This window comes from Channa argus, chromosome 13 (assembly GCF_033026475.1).
Source record: "Channa argus isolate prfri chromosome 13, Channa argus male v1.0, whole genome shotgun sequence".
In the NCBI taxonomy this organism is placed as follows: domain Eukaryota; kingdom Metazoa; phylum Chordata; class Actinopteri; order Anabantiformes; family Channidae; genus Channa; species Channa argus.
Genome location: NC_090209.1, coordinates 26134370 through 26152933, shown reverse-complemented (window position 1 = coordinate 26152933; position 18564 = coordinate 26134370). Strand labels below are relative to the sequence as shown.

The 18564-nt window shown below is 43.7% G+C and overlaps 1 protein-coding gene and 30 non-coding genes across 32 annotated transcripts in view; all 31 read right to left on the bottom strand.

The window, feature by feature from the left end:
- The window catches only part of itpr3 (inositol 1,4,5-trisphosphate receptor, type 3), a 135211-nt gene that overhangs the window by 67681 nt on the left and 48966 nt on the right, over nt 1-18564 (bottom strand). The gene's annotated exons all lie outside the window — the stretch shown is intronic.
- trnak-uuu (transfer RNA lysine (anticodon UUU)) lies at nt 120-192 on the bottom strand. Its single transcript has one exon. It is a non-coding gene; the product is annotated as a tRNA-Lys (tRNA).
- On the bottom strand, nt 1500-1572 carry trnak-uuu (transfer RNA lysine (anticodon UUU)). The gene has a single exon. It is a non-coding gene; the product is annotated as a tRNA-Lys (tRNA).
- trnak-uuu (transfer RNA lysine (anticodon UUU)) lies at nt 2579-2651 on the bottom strand. The gene has a single exon. It is a non-coding gene; the product is annotated as a tRNA-Lys (tRNA).
- trnak-uuu (transfer RNA lysine (anticodon UUU)) lies at nt 3289-3361 on the bottom strand. Its single transcript has one exon. It is a non-coding gene; the product is annotated as a tRNA-Lys (tRNA).
- On the bottom strand, nt 3905-3977 carry trnak-uuu (transfer RNA lysine (anticodon UUU)). The gene has a single exon. It is a non-coding gene; the product is annotated as a tRNA-Lys (tRNA).
- trnak-uuu (transfer RNA lysine (anticodon UUU)) lies at nt 5516-5589 on the bottom strand. Its single transcript has one exon. It is a non-coding gene; the product is annotated as a tRNA-Lys (tRNA).
- Nucleotides 5825-5897, bottom strand: trnak-uuu (transfer RNA lysine (anticodon UUU)). Its single transcript has one exon. It is a non-coding gene; the product is annotated as a tRNA-Lys (tRNA).
- trnak-uuu (transfer RNA lysine (anticodon UUU)) lies at nt 6144-6216 on the bottom strand. Its single transcript has one exon. It is a non-coding gene; the product is annotated as a tRNA-Lys (tRNA).
- Nucleotides 7154-7226, bottom strand: trnak-uuu (transfer RNA lysine (anticodon UUU)). The gene has a single exon. It is a non-coding gene; the product is annotated as a tRNA-Lys (tRNA).
- On the bottom strand, nt 8584-8656 carry trnak-uuu (transfer RNA lysine (anticodon UUU)). The gene has a single exon. It is a non-coding gene; the product is annotated as a tRNA-Lys (tRNA).
- Nucleotides 8984-9056, bottom strand: trnak-uuu (transfer RNA lysine (anticodon UUU)). The gene has a single exon. It is a non-coding gene; the product is annotated as a tRNA-Lys (tRNA).
- On the bottom strand, nt 9339-9411 carry trnak-uuu (transfer RNA lysine (anticodon UUU)). The gene has a single exon. It is a non-coding gene; the product is annotated as a tRNA-Lys (tRNA).
- Nucleotides 9739-9811, bottom strand: trnak-uuu (transfer RNA lysine (anticodon UUU)). The gene has a single exon. It is a non-coding gene; the product is annotated as a tRNA-Lys (tRNA).
- On the bottom strand, nt 10094-10166 carry trnak-uuu (transfer RNA lysine (anticodon UUU)). The gene has a single exon. It is a non-coding gene; the product is annotated as a tRNA-Lys (tRNA).
- Nucleotides 10419-10491, bottom strand: trnak-uuu (transfer RNA lysine (anticodon UUU)). Its single transcript has one exon. It is a non-coding gene; the product is annotated as a tRNA-Lys (tRNA).
- On the bottom strand, nt 10738-10810 carry trnak-uuu (transfer RNA lysine (anticodon UUU)). The gene has a single exon. It is a non-coding gene; the product is annotated as a tRNA-Lys (tRNA).
- On the bottom strand, nt 12571-12643 carry trnak-uuu (transfer RNA lysine (anticodon UUU)). Its single transcript has one exon. It is a non-coding gene; the product is annotated as a tRNA-Lys (tRNA).
- trnak-uuu (transfer RNA lysine (anticodon UUU)) lies at nt 12986-13058 on the bottom strand. Its single transcript has one exon. It is a non-coding gene; the product is annotated as a tRNA-Lys (tRNA).
- Nucleotides 13295-13367, bottom strand: trnak-uuu (transfer RNA lysine (anticodon UUU)). Its single transcript has one exon. It is a non-coding gene; the product is annotated as a tRNA-Lys (tRNA).
- Nucleotides 13630-13702, bottom strand: trnak-uuu (transfer RNA lysine (anticodon UUU)). Its single transcript has one exon. It is a non-coding gene; the product is annotated as a tRNA-Lys (tRNA).
- trnak-uuu (transfer RNA lysine (anticodon UUU)) lies at nt 13970-14042 on the bottom strand. The gene has a single exon. It is a non-coding gene; the product is annotated as a tRNA-Lys (tRNA).
- Nucleotides 14289-14361, bottom strand: trnak-uuu (transfer RNA lysine (anticodon UUU)). Its single transcript has one exon. It is a non-coding gene; the product is annotated as a tRNA-Lys (tRNA).
- trnak-uuu (transfer RNA lysine (anticodon UUU)) lies at nt 14674-14746 on the bottom strand. The gene has a single exon. It is a non-coding gene; the product is annotated as a tRNA-Lys (tRNA).
- trnak-uuu (transfer RNA lysine (anticodon UUU)) lies at nt 14983-15055 on the bottom strand. The gene has a single exon. It is a non-coding gene; the product is annotated as a tRNA-Lys (tRNA).
- trnak-uuu (transfer RNA lysine (anticodon UUU)) lies at nt 15291-15363 on the bottom strand. Its single transcript has one exon. It is a non-coding gene; the product is annotated as a tRNA-Lys (tRNA).
- On the bottom strand, nt 16721-16793 carry trnak-uuu (transfer RNA lysine (anticodon UUU)). Its single transcript has one exon. It is a non-coding gene; the product is annotated as a tRNA-Lys (tRNA).
- Nucleotides 17151-17223, bottom strand: trnak-uuu (transfer RNA lysine (anticodon UUU)). Its single transcript has one exon. It is a non-coding gene; the product is annotated as a tRNA-Lys (tRNA).
- Nucleotides 17506-17578, bottom strand: trnak-uuu (transfer RNA lysine (anticodon UUU)). Its single transcript has one exon. It is a non-coding gene; the product is annotated as a tRNA-Lys (tRNA).
- On the bottom strand, nt 17891-17963 carry trnak-uuu (transfer RNA lysine (anticodon UUU)). Its single transcript has one exon. It is a non-coding gene; the product is annotated as a tRNA-Lys (tRNA).
- trnak-uuu (transfer RNA lysine (anticodon UUU)) lies at nt 18246-18318 on the bottom strand. The gene has a single exon. It is a non-coding gene; the product is annotated as a tRNA-Lys (tRNA).

Sequence of the window (18564 nt, the reverse complement as noted above, 5' to 3'; positions counted from 1 at the left end):
ACAAACATGTAAAAAGCTGATGTGGTCCAACTTACAAGTCTGGTTGGTTGCACAGATACCGTTTAGAGAAAAGTAGTCACTAGAGTCTAGATTGTAACCACCTAAATTCATTTCATTGTCGCCTGAACAGGGACTTGAACCCTGGACCCTCAGATTAAAAGTCTGATGCTCTACCGTCTGAGCTACCCAGGCCCTATGTGGACTAGCTCCTGGCATTCTGGCAGAGACTGGCATATAAAAGACACTTCAGATACTGAATTTCAGATACTTACAGTTGAGGTATAGGTCAACTTTTTCAGGTCTCATGAGGCAAACATGTAAAAACCTGATGTTGTCCAACTTACAAGTCTGGTTGGTTGCACAAATGCTGTTTGGAGGAAACTATCTAGTAGAGTCTAGATTGTAACCACCTAAATTCATTTTATTGTCACCTGAACAGGGACTTGAACCCTGGACCCTAATATTAAAAGTCTGATGCTCTACCGTCTGAGCTACCCAGGCCCCATGTGGACTAGCTCCTGGCATTCTGGCAGAGACTGGCATAGAAAAGACACCAGATACTGAATTTCAGATACTGAAAATTGAGGTAAAGGTTAACTTTTTCAGGTCTCATGAGGCAAACATTTAAAAAGCTGATGTTGTCCAACTTACAAGTCTGGTTGGTTGCACAGATGCCGTTTGGAGAAAACTATCCAGTAGAGTCTAGATTGTAACCACCTAAATTCATTTCATTGTCGCCTGAACAGAGACTTTAACCCTGGACCCTCAGATTAAAAGTCTGATGCTCTACCGTCTGAGCTACCCAGGCCCTATGTTATCTAGCTCCTGGCATTCTGGCACAGACTGTCATAGAAAAGACAAATCAGATACTGACACTTCAGGTACTGACACTTCAGATACTGACACTTCAGATACTGACACTTCAGATACTGACACTTCAGATACTGACACTTCAGATACTGACACTTCAGATACTGACACTTCAGATACTGACACTTCAGATACTGACACTTCAGATACTGACAGTTGAGGTAAACGTTAACTCTTACAGGTCTCATGAGACAAACATGTAAAAAGCTGATGTGGTCCAACTTACAAGTCTGGTTGGTTGCACAGATACCGTTTAGAGAAAAGTAGTCACTAGAGTCTAGATTGTAACCACCTAAATTCATTTCATTGTCACCTGAACAGGGACTTGAACCCTGGACCCTCAGATTAAAAGTCTAATGCTCTACCGTCTGAGCTACCCAGACCCTATGTGGACTAGCTCCTGGCATTCTGGCAGAGACTGTCATAGAAAACACAAATCAGATACTGACACTTCAGATACTAAATTTAAGATACTGAATTTCAGATACTGACAGTTTCAGGTCTCATGAGGCAAACATGTAAAAAGCTGATGTTGTCCAACTTACAAGTCTGGTTGGTTGCACAGATGCCGTTTGGAGAAAACTATCCAGTGGAGTCTAGATTGTAACCACCTAAATTCATTTCAGTGTCGCCTGAACAGGGACTTGAACCCTGGACCCTCAGATTAAAAGTCTGACGCTCTACCGTCTGAGCTACCCAGGACCTATGTGGACTAGCTACTGGCATTCAGGCAGAGACTGGTATAGAAAAGACACTTCAGGTACTGACACTTCAGGTACTGACACTTCGAGTACTGACACTTCAGGTACTGACACTTCAGGTACTGACACTTCAGGTACTGACACTTCAGGTACTGACACTTCAGGTACTGACACTTCAGGTACTGACACTTCAGGTACTGACAGTTGAGGTAAAGGTTAACTTTTTCAGGTGTCATGAGGCAAACATGTAAAAACCTGATATTGTCCAACTTATAAGTCTGGTTGGTTGCACAGATGCCGTTTGGAGAAAATATTCTACAAGAGTCTGGATTATAACCACCTAAATTCATTTCATTGTCACCTGAACAGGGACTTGAATCCTGGACCCTCAGATTAAAAGTCTGATGCTCTACCGTCTGAGCTACCCAGGCCCTATGTGGACTAGCTCCTGGCATTCTGGCAGAGACTGTCATAGAAAAGACAAATCAGATACTGACACTTCAGATACTGACACTTCAGGTACTGACACTTCAGATACTGACAGTTGAGGTAAACTTTAACTCTTTCAGGTCTCATGAGGCAAACATGTAAAAAGCTGATGTGGTCCAACTTACAAGTCTGGTTGGTTGCACAGATACCGTTTAGAGAAAAGTAGTCACTAGAGTCTAGATTGTAACCACCTAAATTCATTTCATTGTCGCCTGAACAGGGACTTGAACCCTGGACCCTCAGATTAAAAGTCTGATGTTCTACCGTCTGAGGTACCCAGGCCCTATGTGGACTAGCTCCTGGCATTCTGGCAGAGACTGTCATAGAAAAGACACTTCAGATACTGAATTTCAGATACTGACAGTTGAGTTAAAGGTTAACTTCTTCAGGTCTCATGAGGGAAACATGTAAAAAGCTGATGTTGTCCAACTTACAAGTCTGGTTGGTTGCACAGATGCCGTTTGGAGAAAACTATCCAGTAGAGTCTGGATTGTAACCACCTAAATTCATTTCATTATCACCTGAACAGGGACTTGAACCCTGGACCCTCAGATTAAAAGTCTGATGCTCTACCGTCTGAGCTACCCAGGCCCTATGTGGACTAGCTCCTGGCATTCTGGCAAGGACTGGCATAGAAAAGACAAATCAGATACTGACACTTCAGATACTGACCCTTCAAGTACTGAGACTTCAGATACTGACACTTCAGATACTGACACTTCAGGTACTGACAGTTGAGGTAAAGGTTAACTTTTTCAGGTCTCATGAGGCAAACATGTAAAAACCTGATGCTGTCCAACTTACAAGTCTGGTTGGTTGCACGGATGCCGTTTGGAGAAAACTATCCAGTAGAGTCTAGATTGTAACCACCTAAATTCATTTCATTGTCGCCTGAACAGGGACTTGAACCCTGGACCCTTAGATTAAAAGTCTGATGCTCTACTGTCTGAGCTACCCAGGCCCTATGTTATCTAGCTCCTGGCATTCTGGTGGAGACTGTCATAGAAAAGACAAATCAGATACTGACACTTCAGGTACTGACACTTCAGGTACTGACACTTCAGATACTGACAGTTGAGGTAAACTTTAACTCTTTCAGGTCTCATGAGACAAACATGTAAAAAGCTGATGTGGTCCAACTTACAAGTCTGGTTGGTTGCACAGATACCGTTTAGAGAAAAGTAGTCACTAGAGTCTAGATTGTAACCACCTAAATTCATTTCATTGTCGCCTGAACAGGGACTTGAACCCTGGATCCTCAGATTAAAAGTCTGATGCTCTACCGTCTGAGCTACCCAGGCCCTATGTGGACTAGCTCCTGGCATTCTGGCAGAGACTGGCATATAAAAGACACTTCAGATACTGAATTTCAGATACTTACAGTTGAGGTATAGGTCAACTTTTTCAGGTCTCATGAGGCAAACATGTAAAAACCTGATGTTGTCCAACTTACAAGTCTGGTTGGTTGCACAAATGCTGTTTGGAGGAAACTATCTAGTAGAGTCTAGATTGTAACCACCTAAATTCATTTTATTGTCACCTGAACAGGGACTTGAACCCTGGACCCTAATATTAAAAGTCTGATGCTCTACCGTCTGAGCTACCCAGGCCCCATGTGGACTAGCTCCTGGCATTCTGGCAGAGACTGGCATAGAAAAGACACCAGATACTGAATTTCAGATACTGAAAATTGAGGTAAAGGTTAACTTTTTCAGGTCTCATGAGGCAAACATTTAAAAAGCTGATGTTGTCCAACTTACAAGTCTGGTTGGTTGCACAGATGCCGTTTGGAGAAAACTATCCAGTAGAGTCTGGATTGTAACCACCTAAATTCATTTCATTGTCGCCTGAACAGGGACTTGAACCCTGGACCCTCAGATTAAAAGTCTGATGCTCTACCGTCTGAGCTACCCAGGCCCTATGTGGACTAGCTCCTGGCATTCTGGCAATGACTGGCATAGAAAAGACAAATCAGATGCTGACACTTCAGGTGCTGACACTTCAGGTGCTGACACTTCAGGTACTGACACTTCAGATACTGACAGTTTAGGTAAACTTTAACTCTTTCAGGTCTCATGAGACAAACATGTAAAAAGCTTTTGTGGTCCAACTTACAAGTCTGGTTGGTTGCACAGATGCCGTTTGGAGAAAACTATCCAGTAGAGTCTAGATTGTAACCACCTAAATTCATTTCATTGTCGCCTGAACAGAGACTTTAACCCTGGACCCTCAGATTAAAAGTCTGATGCTCTACCGTCTGAGCTACCCAGGCCCTATGTGGACAAGCTCCTGGCATTCTGGCAGAGACTGGCATAGAAAAGAAACCAGGTACTGACACTTCAGGTGCTGACACTTCAGGTGCTGACACTTCAGGTGCTGACACTTCAGGTGCTGACACTTCAGGTGCTGACACTTCAGGTGCTGACACTTCAGGTGCTGACACTTCAGGTGCTGACACTTCAGGTGCTGACACTTCAGGTGCTGACACTTCAGGTGCTGACACTTCAGGTGCTGACACTTCAGGTGCTGACACTTCAGGTGCTGACACTTCAGGTGCTGACACTTCAGGTGCTGACACTTCAGGTGCTGACACTTCAGGTGCTGACAGTTGAGGTAAAGGTTAACTTGTTCAGGTCTCATGAGGGAAACATGTAAAAAGCTGATGTTGTCCAACTTACAAGTCTGGTTGGTTGCACAGATGCCGTTTGGAGGAAATCTTCTACAAGAGTCTGGATTATAACCACCTAAATTCATTTCATTGTCGCCTGAACAGGGACATGAACCCTGGACCCTCAAATTAATGTCTGATGCTCTACCGTCTGAGCTACCCAGGCCCTATGTGGACTAGCTCCTGGCATTCTGGCAGACACTGGCATAGAAAAGACACTTCAGATACTGAATTTCAGTTACTGACAGTTGAGGTAAAGCTTAACTTTTTCAGGTTTCATGAGGCAAACATGTAAAAAGCTGATATTGTCCAACTTACAAGTCTGGTTGGTTGCACAGATGCCGTTTGGAGAAAACTATCCAGTAGAGTCTAGATTGTAACCACCTAAATTCATTTCATTGTCACCTGAACAGGGACTTGAACCCTGGACACTCAGATAAAAAGTCTGATGCTCTACCGTCTGAGCTACCCAGGCCCTATGTTATCTAGCTCCTGGCATTCTGGCAGAGACTGTCATAGAAAAGACAAATCAGATACTGACACTTCAGGTACTGACACTTCAGGTACTGACACTTCAGGTACTGACACTTCAGGTACTGACACTTCAGATACTGACACTTCAGATACTGACAGTTGAGGTAAACTTTAACTCTTTCAGGTCTCATGAGACAAACATGTAAAAAGCTGATGTGGTCCAACTTACAAGTCTGGTTGGTTGCACAGATACCGTTTAGAGAAAAGTAGTCACTAGAGTCTAGATTGTAACCACCTAAATTCATTTCATTGTCGCCTGAACAGGGACTTGAACCCTGGACCCTCAGATTAAAAGTCTGATGCTCTACCGTCTGAGCTACCCAGGGCTGATGTGGACCAGCTCCTGGCATTCTGGCAGAGACTGGCATAGAAAAGACACTTCAGATACTGAATTTCAAATACTGACAGTTGAGGTATAGGTTAACTTTTTCAGGTCTCATGAGGCAAACATGTAAAAACCTGATGTTGTCCAACTTACAAGTCTGGTTGGTTGCACAAATGCCGTTTGGAGGAAACTATCCAGTAGAGTCTAGATTGTAACCACCTAAATTAATTTTATTGTCGCCTGAACAGGGACTTGAACCCTGGACCCTCAGATTAAAAGTCTGATGCTCTACCGTCTGAGCTACCCAGGCCCTATGTGGACTAGCTCCTGGCATTCTGGCAGAGACTGTCATAGAAAACACAAATCAGATACTGACACTTCAGATACTGAATTTAAGATACTGAATTTCAGATACTGACAGTTTCAGGTCTCATGAGGCAAACATGTAAAAAGCTGATGTTGTCCAACTTACAAGTCTGGTTGGTTGCACAAATGCCGTTTGGAGAAAACTATCCAGTGGAGTCTAGATTGTAACCACCTAAATTCATTTCATTGTCACCTGAACAGGGACTTGAACCCTGGACCCTCAGATTAAAAGTCTGATGCTCTACCGTCTGAGCTACCCAGGCCCCATGTGGACTAGCTCCTGGCATTCTGGCAGAGACTGGCATAGAAAAGACACCAGATACTGAATTTCAGATACTGAAAATTGAGGTAAAGGTTAACTTTTTCAGGTCTCATGAGGCAAACATTTAAAAAGCTGATGTTGTCCAACTTACAAGTCTGGTTGGTTGCACAGATGCCGTTTGGAGAAAACTATCCAGTAGAGTCTAGATTGTAACCACCTAAATTCATTTCATTGTCGCCTGAACAGAGACTTTAACCCTGGACCCTCAGATTAAAAGTCTGATGTTCTACCGTCTGAGCTACCCAGGCCCTATGTTATCTAGCTCCTGGCATTCTGGCAGAGACTGTCATAGAAAAGACAAATCAGATACTGACAATTCAGGTACTGACACTTCAGGTACTGACACTTCAGATACTGACACTTCAGATACTGACACTTCAGATACTGACAGTTGAGGTAAACTTTAACTCTTTCAGGTCTCATGAGACAAACATGTAAAAAGCTGATGTGGTCCAACTTACAAGTCTGGTTGGTTGCACAGATACCGTTTAGAGAAAAGTAGTCACTAGAGTCTAGATTGTAACCACCTAAATTCATTTCTTTGTCGCCTTAACAGGGACTTTAACCCTGGACCCTCAGATTAAAAGTCTGATGGTCTACCGTCTGAGCTACCCAGACCCTATGTGGACTAGCTCCTGGCATTCTGGCAGAGACTGTCATAGAAAACACAAATCAGATACTGACACTTCAGATACTGAATTTAAGATACTGAATTTCAGATACTGAATTTCAGATACTGACAGTTTCAGGTCTCATGAGGCAAACATGTAAAAAGCTGATGTTGTCCAACTTACAAGTCTGGTTGGTTGCACAGATGCCGTTTGGAGAAAACTATCCAGTGGAGTCTAGATTGTAACCACCTAAATTCATTTCAGTGTCGCCTGAACAGGGACTTGAACCCTGGACCCTCAGATTAAAAGTCTGATGCTCTACCGTCTGAGCTACCCAGGCCATATTTGGACTAGCTACTGGCATTCAGGCAGAGACTGGTATAGAAAAGACACTTCAGGTACTGACACTTCAGGTACTGAAACTTCAGGTACTGACACTTCAGGTACTGACACTTCAGGTACTGACACTTCAGGTACTGACACTTCAGGTACTGACACTTCAGGTACTGACAGTTGAGGTAAAGGTTAACTTCTTCAGGTCTCATGAGGGAAACATGTAAAAAGCTAATGTTGTCCAACTTACAAGTCTGGTTGGTTGCACAGATGCCGTTTGGAGAAAATATTCTACAAGAGTCTGGATTATAACCACCTAAATTGATTTCATTGTCACCTGAACAGGGACTTGAACCCTGGACCCTCAGATTAATGTCTGATGCTCTACCGTCTGAGCTACCCAGGCCCTATGTGGACTAGCTCCTGGCATTCTGGCAGAGACTGGCATAGAAAAGACACTTCAGATACTGACTTTCAGATACTGACAGTTGAGGTAAAGGTTAACTTTTTCAGGTCTCATTAGGCAAACATGTAAAAACCTGATTTGTCCAACTTACAAGTCTGGTTGGTTGCACAGATGCCGTTTGGAGAAAACTATCCAGTGGAGTCTAGATTGTAACCACCTAAATTCATTTCATTGTCGCCTGAACAGGGACTCGAACCCTGGACCCACAGATTAAAAGTCTGACGCTCTACCGTCTGAGCTACCCAGGACCTATGTGGACTAACTACTGGCATTCAGGCAGAGACTGGTATAGAAAAGACACTTCAGGTACTGACACTTCAGGTACTGACACTTCGGGTACTGACACTTCGGGTACTGACACTTCAGGTACTGACACTTCAGGTACTGACACTTCAGGTACTGACAGTTGAGGTACTGACAGTTGAGGTAAAGGTTAACTTTTTCAGGTGTCATGAGGCAAACATGTAAAAACCTGATATTGTCCAACTTATAAGTCTGGCTGGTTGCACAGATGCCGTTTGGAGAAAATATTCTACAAGAGTCTGGATTATAACCACCTAAATTCATTTCATTGTCACCTGAATAGGGACTTGAACCCTGGACCCTCAGATTAATGTCTGATGCTCTACCGTCTGAGCTACCCAGTCCCTATGTGGACTAGCTCCTGGCATTCTGGCAGAGACTGGCATAGAAAAGACAAATCAGATACTGACACTTCAGATACTGACTTTCAGATACTGACAGTTGAGGTAAAGGTTAACTTTTTCAAGTCTCATTAGGCAAACATGTAAAAACCTGATGTTGTCTAACTTACAAGTCTGGTTGGTTGCACAGATGCCATTTGGAGAAAACTATCCAGTAGAGTCTGGATTGTAACCACCTAAATTCATTTCATTGTCGCCTGAACAGGGACTTGAACCCTGGACCCTCAGATTAAAAGTCTGATGCTCTACCGTCTGAGCTACCCAGGCCCTATGTGGACTAGCTCCTGGCATTCTGGCAATGACTGGCATAGAAAAGACAAATCAGATGCTGACACTTCAGGTGCTGACACTTCAGGTGCTGACACTTCAGGTGCTGACACTTCAGGTGCTGACACTTCAGGTGCTGACACTTCAGGTGCTGACACTTCAGGTGCTGACAGTTGAGGTAAAGGTTAACTTCTTCAGGTCTCATGAGGGAAACATGTAAAAAGCTTATGTTGTCCAACTTACAAGTCTGGTTGGTTGCACAGATGCCGTTTGGAGAAAATGTTCTACAAGAGTCTGGATTATAACCACCTAAATTCATTTCATTGTAGCCTGAACAGGGACTTGAACCCTGGACCCTCAGATTAAAAGTCTGATGCTCTACCGTCTGAGCTTCCCAGGCCCTATGTGGACTAGCAACTGCTATTCAGGCACAGACTGGTATAGAAAAGACACTTCAGGTACTGACACTTCAGGTACTGACACTTCAGGTACTGACACTTCAGATACTGACACTTCAGATACTGACAGTTTAGGTAAACTTTAACTCTTTCAGGTCTCATGAGACAAACATGTAAAAAGCTTTTGTGGTCCAACTTACAAGTCTGGTTGGTTGCACAGATACCGTTTAGAGAAAAGTAATCACTAGAGTCTAGATTGTAACCACCTAAATTCATTTCATTGTCGCCTGAACAGGGACTTGAACCCTGGACCCTCAGATTAAAAGTCTGATGCTCTACCGTCTGAGCTACCCAGGCCCTATGTCGACTAGCTCCTGGCATTCTGGCGGAGACTGGCATAGAAAAGACAAATCAGATGCTGACACTTCAGGTGCTGACACTTCAGGTGCTGACACTTCAGGTGCTGACACTTCAGGTGCTGACACTTCAGGTGCTGACACTTCAGGTGCTGACACTTCAGGTGCTGACAGTTGAGGTAAAGGTTAACTTCTTCAGGTCTCATGAGGGAAACATGTAAAAAGCTTATGTTGTCCAACTTACAAGTCTGGTTGGTTGCACAGATGCCGTTTGGAGAAAATGTTCTACAAGAGTCTGGATTATAACCACCTAAATTCATTTCATTGTCGCCTGAACAGGGACTTGAACCCTGGACCCTCAGATTAAAAGTCTGATGCTCTACCGTCTGAGCTACCCAGGCCCTATGTGGACTAGCTACTGCTATTCAGGCACAGACTGGTATAGAAAAGACACTTCAGGTACTGACACTTCAGGTACTGACACTTCAGGTACTGACACTTCAGATACTAACACTTCAGATACTGACAGTTTAGGTAAACTTTAACTCTTTCAGGTCTCATGAGACAAACATGTAAAAAGCTTTTGTGGTCCAACTTACAAGTCTGGTTGGTTGCACAGATACCGTTTAGAGAAAAGTAGTCACTAGAGTCTAGATTGTAACCACCTAAATTCATTTCATTGTCGCCTGAACAGGGACTTGAACCCTGGACCCTCAGATTAAAAGTCTGATGCTCTACCGTCTGAGCTACCCAGGCCCTATGAGGACTATCTCCTGGCATTCTGGCATAGACTGTCATAGAAAAGACAAATCAGATACTGACACTTCAGATACTGACACTTCAGGTACTGACAGTTGAGGTAAATGTTAACTTTTTCAGGTCTCATGAGGCAAACATGTAAAAACCTGATGTTGTCCAACTTACAAGTCTGGATGGTTGCACAAATGCCGTTTGGAGGAAACTATCCAGTAGAGTCTAGATTGTAACCACCTAAATTAATTTTATTGTCGCCTGAACAGGGACTTGAACCCTGGACCCTCAGATTAAAAGTCTGATGCTCTACCGTCTGAGCTACCCAGGCCCTATGTGGACTAGCTCCTGGCATTCTGGCAGAGACTGTCATAGAAAACACAAATCAGATACTGACACTTCAGATACTGAATTTAAGATACTGAATTTCAGATACTGACAGTTTCAGGTCTCATGAGGCAAACATGTAAAAAGCTGATGTTGTCCAACTTACAAGTCTGGTTGGTTGCACAAATGCCGTTTGGAGAAAACTATCCAGTGGAGTCTAGATTGTAACCACCTAAATTCATTTCATTGTCGCCTGAACAGGGACTTGAACCCTGGACCCTCAGATTAAAAGTCTGATGCTCTACCGTCTGAGCTACCCAGGCCCTATGTGGACTAGCTCCTGGCATTCTAGCAGAGACTGTCATAGAAAAGACAAATCAGATACTGACACTTCAGGGACTGACACTTCAGGGACTGACACTTCAGGGACTGACACTTCAGGGACTGACACTTCAGGGACTGACACTTCAGGGACTGACACTTCAGGGACTGACACTTCAGGGACTGACACTTCAGGGACTGACAGTTGAGGTAAACTTTAACTCTTTCAGGTCTCATGAGACAAACATGTAAAAAGCTGATGTGGTCCAACTTACAAGTCTGGTTGGTTGCACAGATGCCGTTTGGAGAAAACTATCCAGTGGAGTCTAGATTGTAACCACCTAAATTCATTTCAATGTCGCCTGAACAGGGGGTTGAACTATGGACCCTCAGATTAAAAGTCTAACGCTCTACCGTCTGAGCTACCCAGGCCATATTTGGACTAGCTACTGGCATTCAGGCAGAGACTGGTATAGAAAAGACACTTCAGGTACTGACACTTCAGGTACTGACACTTCAGGTACTGACACTTCAGGTACTGACACTTCAGGTACTGACACTTCAGGTACTGACACTTCAGGTACTGACACTTCAGGTACTGACAGTTGAGGTAAAGGTTAACTTCTTCAGGTCTCATGAGGGAAACATGTAAAAAGCTGATGTTGTCCAACTTACAAGTCTGGTTGGTTGCACAGATGCCGTTTGGAGAAAATATTCTACAAGAGTCTGGATTATAACCACCTAAATTCATTTCATTGTCACCTGAACAGGGACTTGAACCCTGGACCCTCAGATTAATGTCTGATGCTCTACCGTCTGAGCTACCCAGTCCCTATGTGGAATAGCTCCTGGCATTCTGGCAGAGACTGGCATAGAAAAAGACACTTCAGATACTGACTTTCAGATACTGACAGTTGAGGTAAAGGTTAACTTTTTCAGGTCTCATTAGGCAAACATGTAAAAACCTGATTTGTCCAACTTACAAGTCTGGTTGGTTGCACAGATGCCGTTTGGAGAAAACTATCCAGTGGAGTCTAGATTGTAACCACCTAAATTCATTTCATTGTCGCCTGAACAGGGACTCGAACCCTGGACCCACAGATTAAAAGTCTGACGCTCTACCGTCTGAGCTACCCAGGACCTATGTGGACTAGCTACTGGCATTCAGGCAGAGACTGGTATAGAAAAGACACTTCAGGTACTGACACTTCGGGTACTGACACTTCAGGTACTGACACTTCAGGTACTGAGACTTCAGGTACTGACACTTCAGGTACTGACAGTTGAGGTAAAGGTTAACTTTTTCAGGTGTCATGAGGCAAACATGTAAAAACCTGATATTGTCCAACTTATAAGTCTGGTTGGTTGCACAGATACCGTTTAGAGAAAAGTAGTCACTAGAGTCTAGATTGTAACCACCTAAATTCATTTCAATGTCGCCTGAACAGGGGGTTGAACTATGGACCCTCAGATTAAAAGTCTAACGCTCTACCGTCTGAGCTACCCAGGCCCTATGTTATCTAGCTCCTGGCATTCTGGCAGAGACTGTCATAGAAAAGACAAATCAGATACTGACACTTCAGATACTGACACTTCAGGTACTGACAGTTGAGGTAAAGGTTAACTTTTTCAGGTCTCATGAGGGAAACATCTAAAAAGCTGATGTTGTCCAACTTACAAGTCTGGTTGGTTTCACAGATGCCTTTTGGAGAAAATATTCTACAAGAGTCTGGATTATAACCACCTAAATTCATTTCATTGTCGCCTGAACAGGGACTTGAACCCTGGACCCTCAGATTAAAAGTCTGATGCTCTACCGTCTGAGCTACCCAGGCCCTATGTGGACTAGCTCCTGGCATTCTGGCAATGACTGGCATAGAAAAGACAAATCAGATGCTGACACTTCAGGTGCTGACACTTCAGGTGCTGACACTTCAGGTGCTGACACTTCAGGTGCTGACACTTCAGGTGCTGACACTTCAGGTGCTGACACTTCAGGTGCTGACACTTCAGGTGCTGACAGTTGAGGTAAAGGTTAACTTCTTCAGGTCTCATGAGGGAAACATGTAAAAAGCTGATGTTGTCCAACTTACAAGTCTGGTTGGTTGCACAGATGCCGTTTGGAGAAAATATTCTACAAGAGTCTGGATTATAACCACCTAAATTCATTTCATTGTCGCCTGAACAGGGACTTGAACCCTGGACCCTCAGATTAAAAGTCTGATGCTCTACCGTCTGAGCTACCCAGGCCCTATTTTATCTAGCTACTGGCATTCTGGCAGAGACTGGCATAGAAAAGACACTTCAGATACTGAATGTCAGATACTGACAGTTGAGGTAAACTTTAACTCTTTCAGGTCTCATGAGACAAACATGTAAAAAGCTAATGTTGTCCAACTTACAAGTCTGGTTGGTTGCACAGATGCCGTTTGGAGAAAACTATCCAGTAGAGTCTAGATTGTAACCACCTAAATTCATTTCATTGTCGCCTGAACCGGGACTTTAACCCTGGACCCTCAGATTAAAAGTCTGATGCTCTACCGTCTGAGCTACCCAGGCCCTATGTTATCTAGCTCCTGGGATTCTGGCAGAGACTGTCATAGAAAAGACAAATCAGATACTGACACTTCAGGTACTGACACTTCAGGTACTGACACTTCAGATACTGAATTTCAGATACTGACAGTTTCAGGTCTCATGAGGCAAACATGTAAAAAGCTGATGTTGTCCAACTTACAAGTCTGGTTGGTTGCACAAATGCCGTTTGGAGAAAACTATCCAGTGGAGTCTAGATTGTAACGACCTAAATTAATTTCATTGTCGCCTGAACAGGGACTTGAACCCTGGACCCTCAGATTAAAAGTCTGATGCTCTACCGTCTGAGCTACCCAGGCCCTATGTGGACTAGCTACTGGCATTCAGGCAGAGACTGGTATAGAAAAGACACTTCAGATACTGACACTTCAGGTACTGACACTTCGAGTACTGACACTTCAGGTACTGACAGTTGAGGTAAACTTTAACTCTTTCAGGTCTCATGAGGTAAACATGTAAAAAGCTGATGTTGTCCAACTTACAAGTCTGGTTGGTTGCACAGATGCCGTTTGGAGAAAACTATCCAGTAGAGTCTAGATTGTAACCACCTAAATTAATTTTATTGTCGCCTGAACAGGGACTTGAACCCTGGACCCTCAGATTAAAAGTCTGATGCTCTACCGTCTGAGCTACCCAGGCCCTATGTGGACTAGCTCCTGGCATTCTGGCAGAGACTGTCATAGAAAACACAAATCAGATACTGACACTTCAGATACTGAATTTAAGATACTGAATTTCAGATACTGACAGTTTCAGGTCTCATGAGGCAAACATGTAAAAAGCTGATGTTGTCGAACTTACAAGTCTGGTTGGTTGCACAAATGCCGTTTGGAGAAAACTATCCAGTGGAGTCTAGATTGTAACCACCTAAATTCATTTCATTGTCGCCTGAACAGGGACTTGAACCCTGGACCCTCAGATTAAAAGTCTGATGCTCTACCGTCTGAGCTACCCAGGCCATATTTGGACTAGCTACTGGCACTCAGGCAGAGACTGGTATAGAAAAGACACTTCAGGTACTGACACTTCAGGTACTGACACTTCAGATACTGACACTTCAGATACTGACACTTCAGATACTGACACTTCAGATACTGACACTTCAGATACTGACAGTTGAGGTAAACTTTAACTCTTTCAGGTCTCATGAGACAAACATGTAAAAAGCTGATGTGGTCCAACTTACAAGTCTGATTGGTTGCACACATACCGTTTAGAGAAAAGTAGTCACTAGAGTCTAGATTGTAACCACCTAAATTCATTTCATTGTCGCCTGAACAGGGACTTGAACCCTGGACCCTCAGATTAAAAGTCTGATGCTCTACCGTCTGAGCTACCCAGGCCTGATGTGGACCACCTCCTGGCATTCTGGCAGAGACTGGCATAGAAAAGACACTTCAGATACTGAATTTCAGATACTGACAGTTGAGGTATAGGTTAACTTTTTCAGGTCTCATGAGGCAAACATGTAAAAACCTGATGTTGTCCAACTTACAAGTCTGGTTGGTTGCACAAATGCCGTTTGGAGAAAACTATCCAGTGGAGTCTAGATTGTAACCACCTAAATTCATTTCATTGTCGCCTGAACAGGGACTTGAACCCTGGACCCTCAGATTAAAAGTCTGATGCTCTACCGTCTGAGCTACCCAGGCCCTATGTGGACTAGCTCCTGGCATTCTGGCAGAGACTGGCATAGAAAAGACACTTCAGATACTGACTTTCAGATACTGACAGTTGAGGTAAAGGTTAACTTTTTCAGGTCTCATTAGGCAAACATGTAAAAACCTGATTTGTCCAACTTACAAGTCTGGTTGGTTGCACAGATGCCGTTTGGAGAAAACTATCCAGTGGAGTCTAGATTGTAACCACCTAAATTCATTTCAGTGTCGCCTGAACAGGGACTTGAACCCTGGACCCTCAGATTAAAAGTCTGATGCTCTACCGTCTGAGCTACCCAGGCCATATTTGGACTAGCTACTGGCATTCAGGCAGAGACTGGTATAGAAAAGACACTTCAGGTACTGACACTTCAGGTACTGAAACTTCAGGTACTGACACTTCAGGTACTGACACTTCAGGTACTGACACTTCAGGTACTGACACTTCAGGTACTGACACTTCAGGTACTGACACTTCAGGTACTGACAGTTGAGGTAAAGGTTAACTTCTTCAGGTCTCATGAGGGAAACATGTAAAAAGCTAATGTTGTCCAACTTACAAGTCTGGTTGGTTGCACAGATGCCGTTTGGAGAAAATATTCTACAAGAGTCTGGATTATAACCACCTAAATTGATTTCATTGTCACCTGAACAGGGACTTGAACCCTGGACCCTCAGATTAATGTCTGATGCTCTACCGTCTGAGCTACCCAGTCCCTATGTGGACTAGCTCCTGGCATTCTGGCAGAGACTGGCATAGAAAAGACACTTCAGATACTGACTTTCAGATACTGACAGTTGAGGTAAAGGTTAACTTTTTCAGGTCTCATTAGGCAAACATGTAAAAACCTGATTTGTCCAACTTACAAGTCTGGTTGGTTGCACAGATGCCGTTTGGAGAAAACTATCCAGTGGAGTCTAGATTGTAACCACCTAAATTCATTTCATTGTCGCCTGAACAGGGACTCGAACCCTGGACCCACAGATTAAAAGTCTGACGCTCTACCGTCTGAGCTACCCAGGACCTATGTGGACTAACTACTGGCATTCAGGCAGAGACTGGTATAGAAAAGACACTTCAGGTACTGACACTTCAGGTACTGACACTTCGGGTACTGACACTTCGGGTACTGACACTTCAGGTACTGACACTTCAGGTACTGACTGTTGAGGTACTGACAGTTGAGGTAAAGGTTAACTTTTTCAGGTGTCATGAGGCAAACATGTAAAAACCTGATATTGTCCAACTTATAAGTCTGGTTGGTTGCACAGATGCCGTTTGGAGAAAATATTCTACAAGAGTCTGGATTATAACCACCTAAATTCATTTCATTGTCACCTGAATAGGGACTTGAACCCTGGACCCTCAGATTAATGTCTGATGCTCTACCGTCTGAGCTACCCAGTCCCTATGTGGACTAGCTCCTGGCATTCTGGCAGAGACTGGCATAGAAAAGACAAATCAGATACTGACACTTCAGATACTGACTTTCAGATACTGACAGTTGAGGTAAAGGTTAACTTTTTCAAGTCTCATTAGGCAAACATGTAAAAACCTGATGTTGTCTAACTTACAAGTCTGGTTGGTTGCACAGATGCCATTTGGAGAAAACTATCCAGTAGAGTCTGGATTGTAACCACCTAAATTCATTTCATTGTCGCCTGAACAGGGACTTGAACCCTGGACCCTCAGATTAAAAGTCTGATGCTCTACCGTCTGAGCTACCCAGGCCCTATGTGGACTAGCTCCTGGCATTCTGGCAATGACTGGCATAGAAAAGACAAATCAGATGCTGACACTTCAGGTGCTGACACTTCAGGTGCTGACACTTCAGGTGCTGACACTTCAGGTGCTGACACTTCAGGTGCTGACACTTCAGGTGCTGACACTTCAGGTGCTGACACTTCAGGTGCTGACACTTCAGGTGCTGACAGTTGAGGTAAAGGTTAACTTCTTCAGGTCTCATGAGGGAAACATGTAAAAAGCTTATGTTGTCCAACTTACAAGTCTGGTTGGTTGCACAGATGCCGTTTGGAGAAAATGTTCTACAAGAGTCTGGATTATAACCACCTAAATTCATTTCATTGTCGCCTGAACAGGGACTTGAACCCTGGACCCTCAGATTAAAAGTCTGATGCTCTACCGTCTGAGCTACCCAGGCCCTATGTGGACTAGCAACTGCTATTCAGGCACAGACTGGTATAGAAAAGACACTTCAGGTACTGACACTTCAGGTACTGACACTTCAGGTACTGACACTTCAGATACTGACACTTCAGATACTGACAGTTTAGGTAAACTTTAACTCTTTCAGGTCTCATGAGACAAACATGTAAAAAGCTTTTGTGGTCCAACTTACAAGTCTGGTTGGTTGCACAGATACCGTTTAGAGAAAAGTAATCACTAGAGTCTAGATTGTAACCACCTAAATTCATTTCATTGTCGCCTGAACAGGGACTTGAACCCTGGACCCTCAGATTAAAAGTCTGATGCTCTACCGTCTGAGCTACCCAGGCCCTATGTCGACTAGCTCCTGGCATTCTGGCGGAGACTGGCATAGAAAAGACAAATCAGATGCTGACACTTCAGGTGCTGACACTTCAGGTGCTGACACTTCAGGTGCTGACACTTCAGGTGCTGACACTTCAGGTGCTGACACTTCAGGTGCTGACAGTTGAGGTAAAGGTTAACTTCTTCAGGTCTCATGAGGGAAACATGTAAAAAGCTTATGTTGTCCAACTTACAAGTCTGGTTGGTTGCACAGATGCCGTTTGGAGAAAATGTTCTACAAGAGTCTGGATTATAACCACCTAAATTCATTTCATTGTCGCCTGAACAGGGACTTGAACCCTGGACCCTCAGATTAAAAGTCTGATGCTCTACCGTCTGAGCTACCCAGGCCCTATGTGGACTAGCTACTGCTATTCAGGCACAGACTGGTATAGAAAAGACACTTCAGGTACTGACACTTCAGGTACTGACACTTCAGGTACTGACACTTCAGATACTGACACTTCAGATACTGACAGTTTAGGTAAACTTTAACTCTTTCAGGTCTCATGAGACAAACATGTAAAAAGCTTTTGTGGTCCAACTTACAAGTCTGGTTGGTTGCACAGATACCGTTTAGAGAAAAGTAGTCACTAGAGTCTAGATTGTAACCACCTAAATTCATTTCATTGTCGCCTGAACAGGGACTTGAACCCTGGACCCTCAGATTAAAAGTCTGATGCTCTACCGTCTGAGCTACCCAGGCCCTATGAGGACTATCTCCTGGCATTCTGGCATAGACTGTCATAGAAAAGACAAATCAGATACTGACACTTCAGATACTGACACTTCAGGTACTGACAGTTGAGGTAAATGTTAACTTTTTCAGGTCTCATGAGGCAAACATGTAAAAACCTGATGTTGTCCAACTTACAAGTCTGGATGGTTGCACAAATGCCGTTTGGAGGAAACTATCCAGTAGAGTCTAGATTGTAACCACCTAAATTAATTT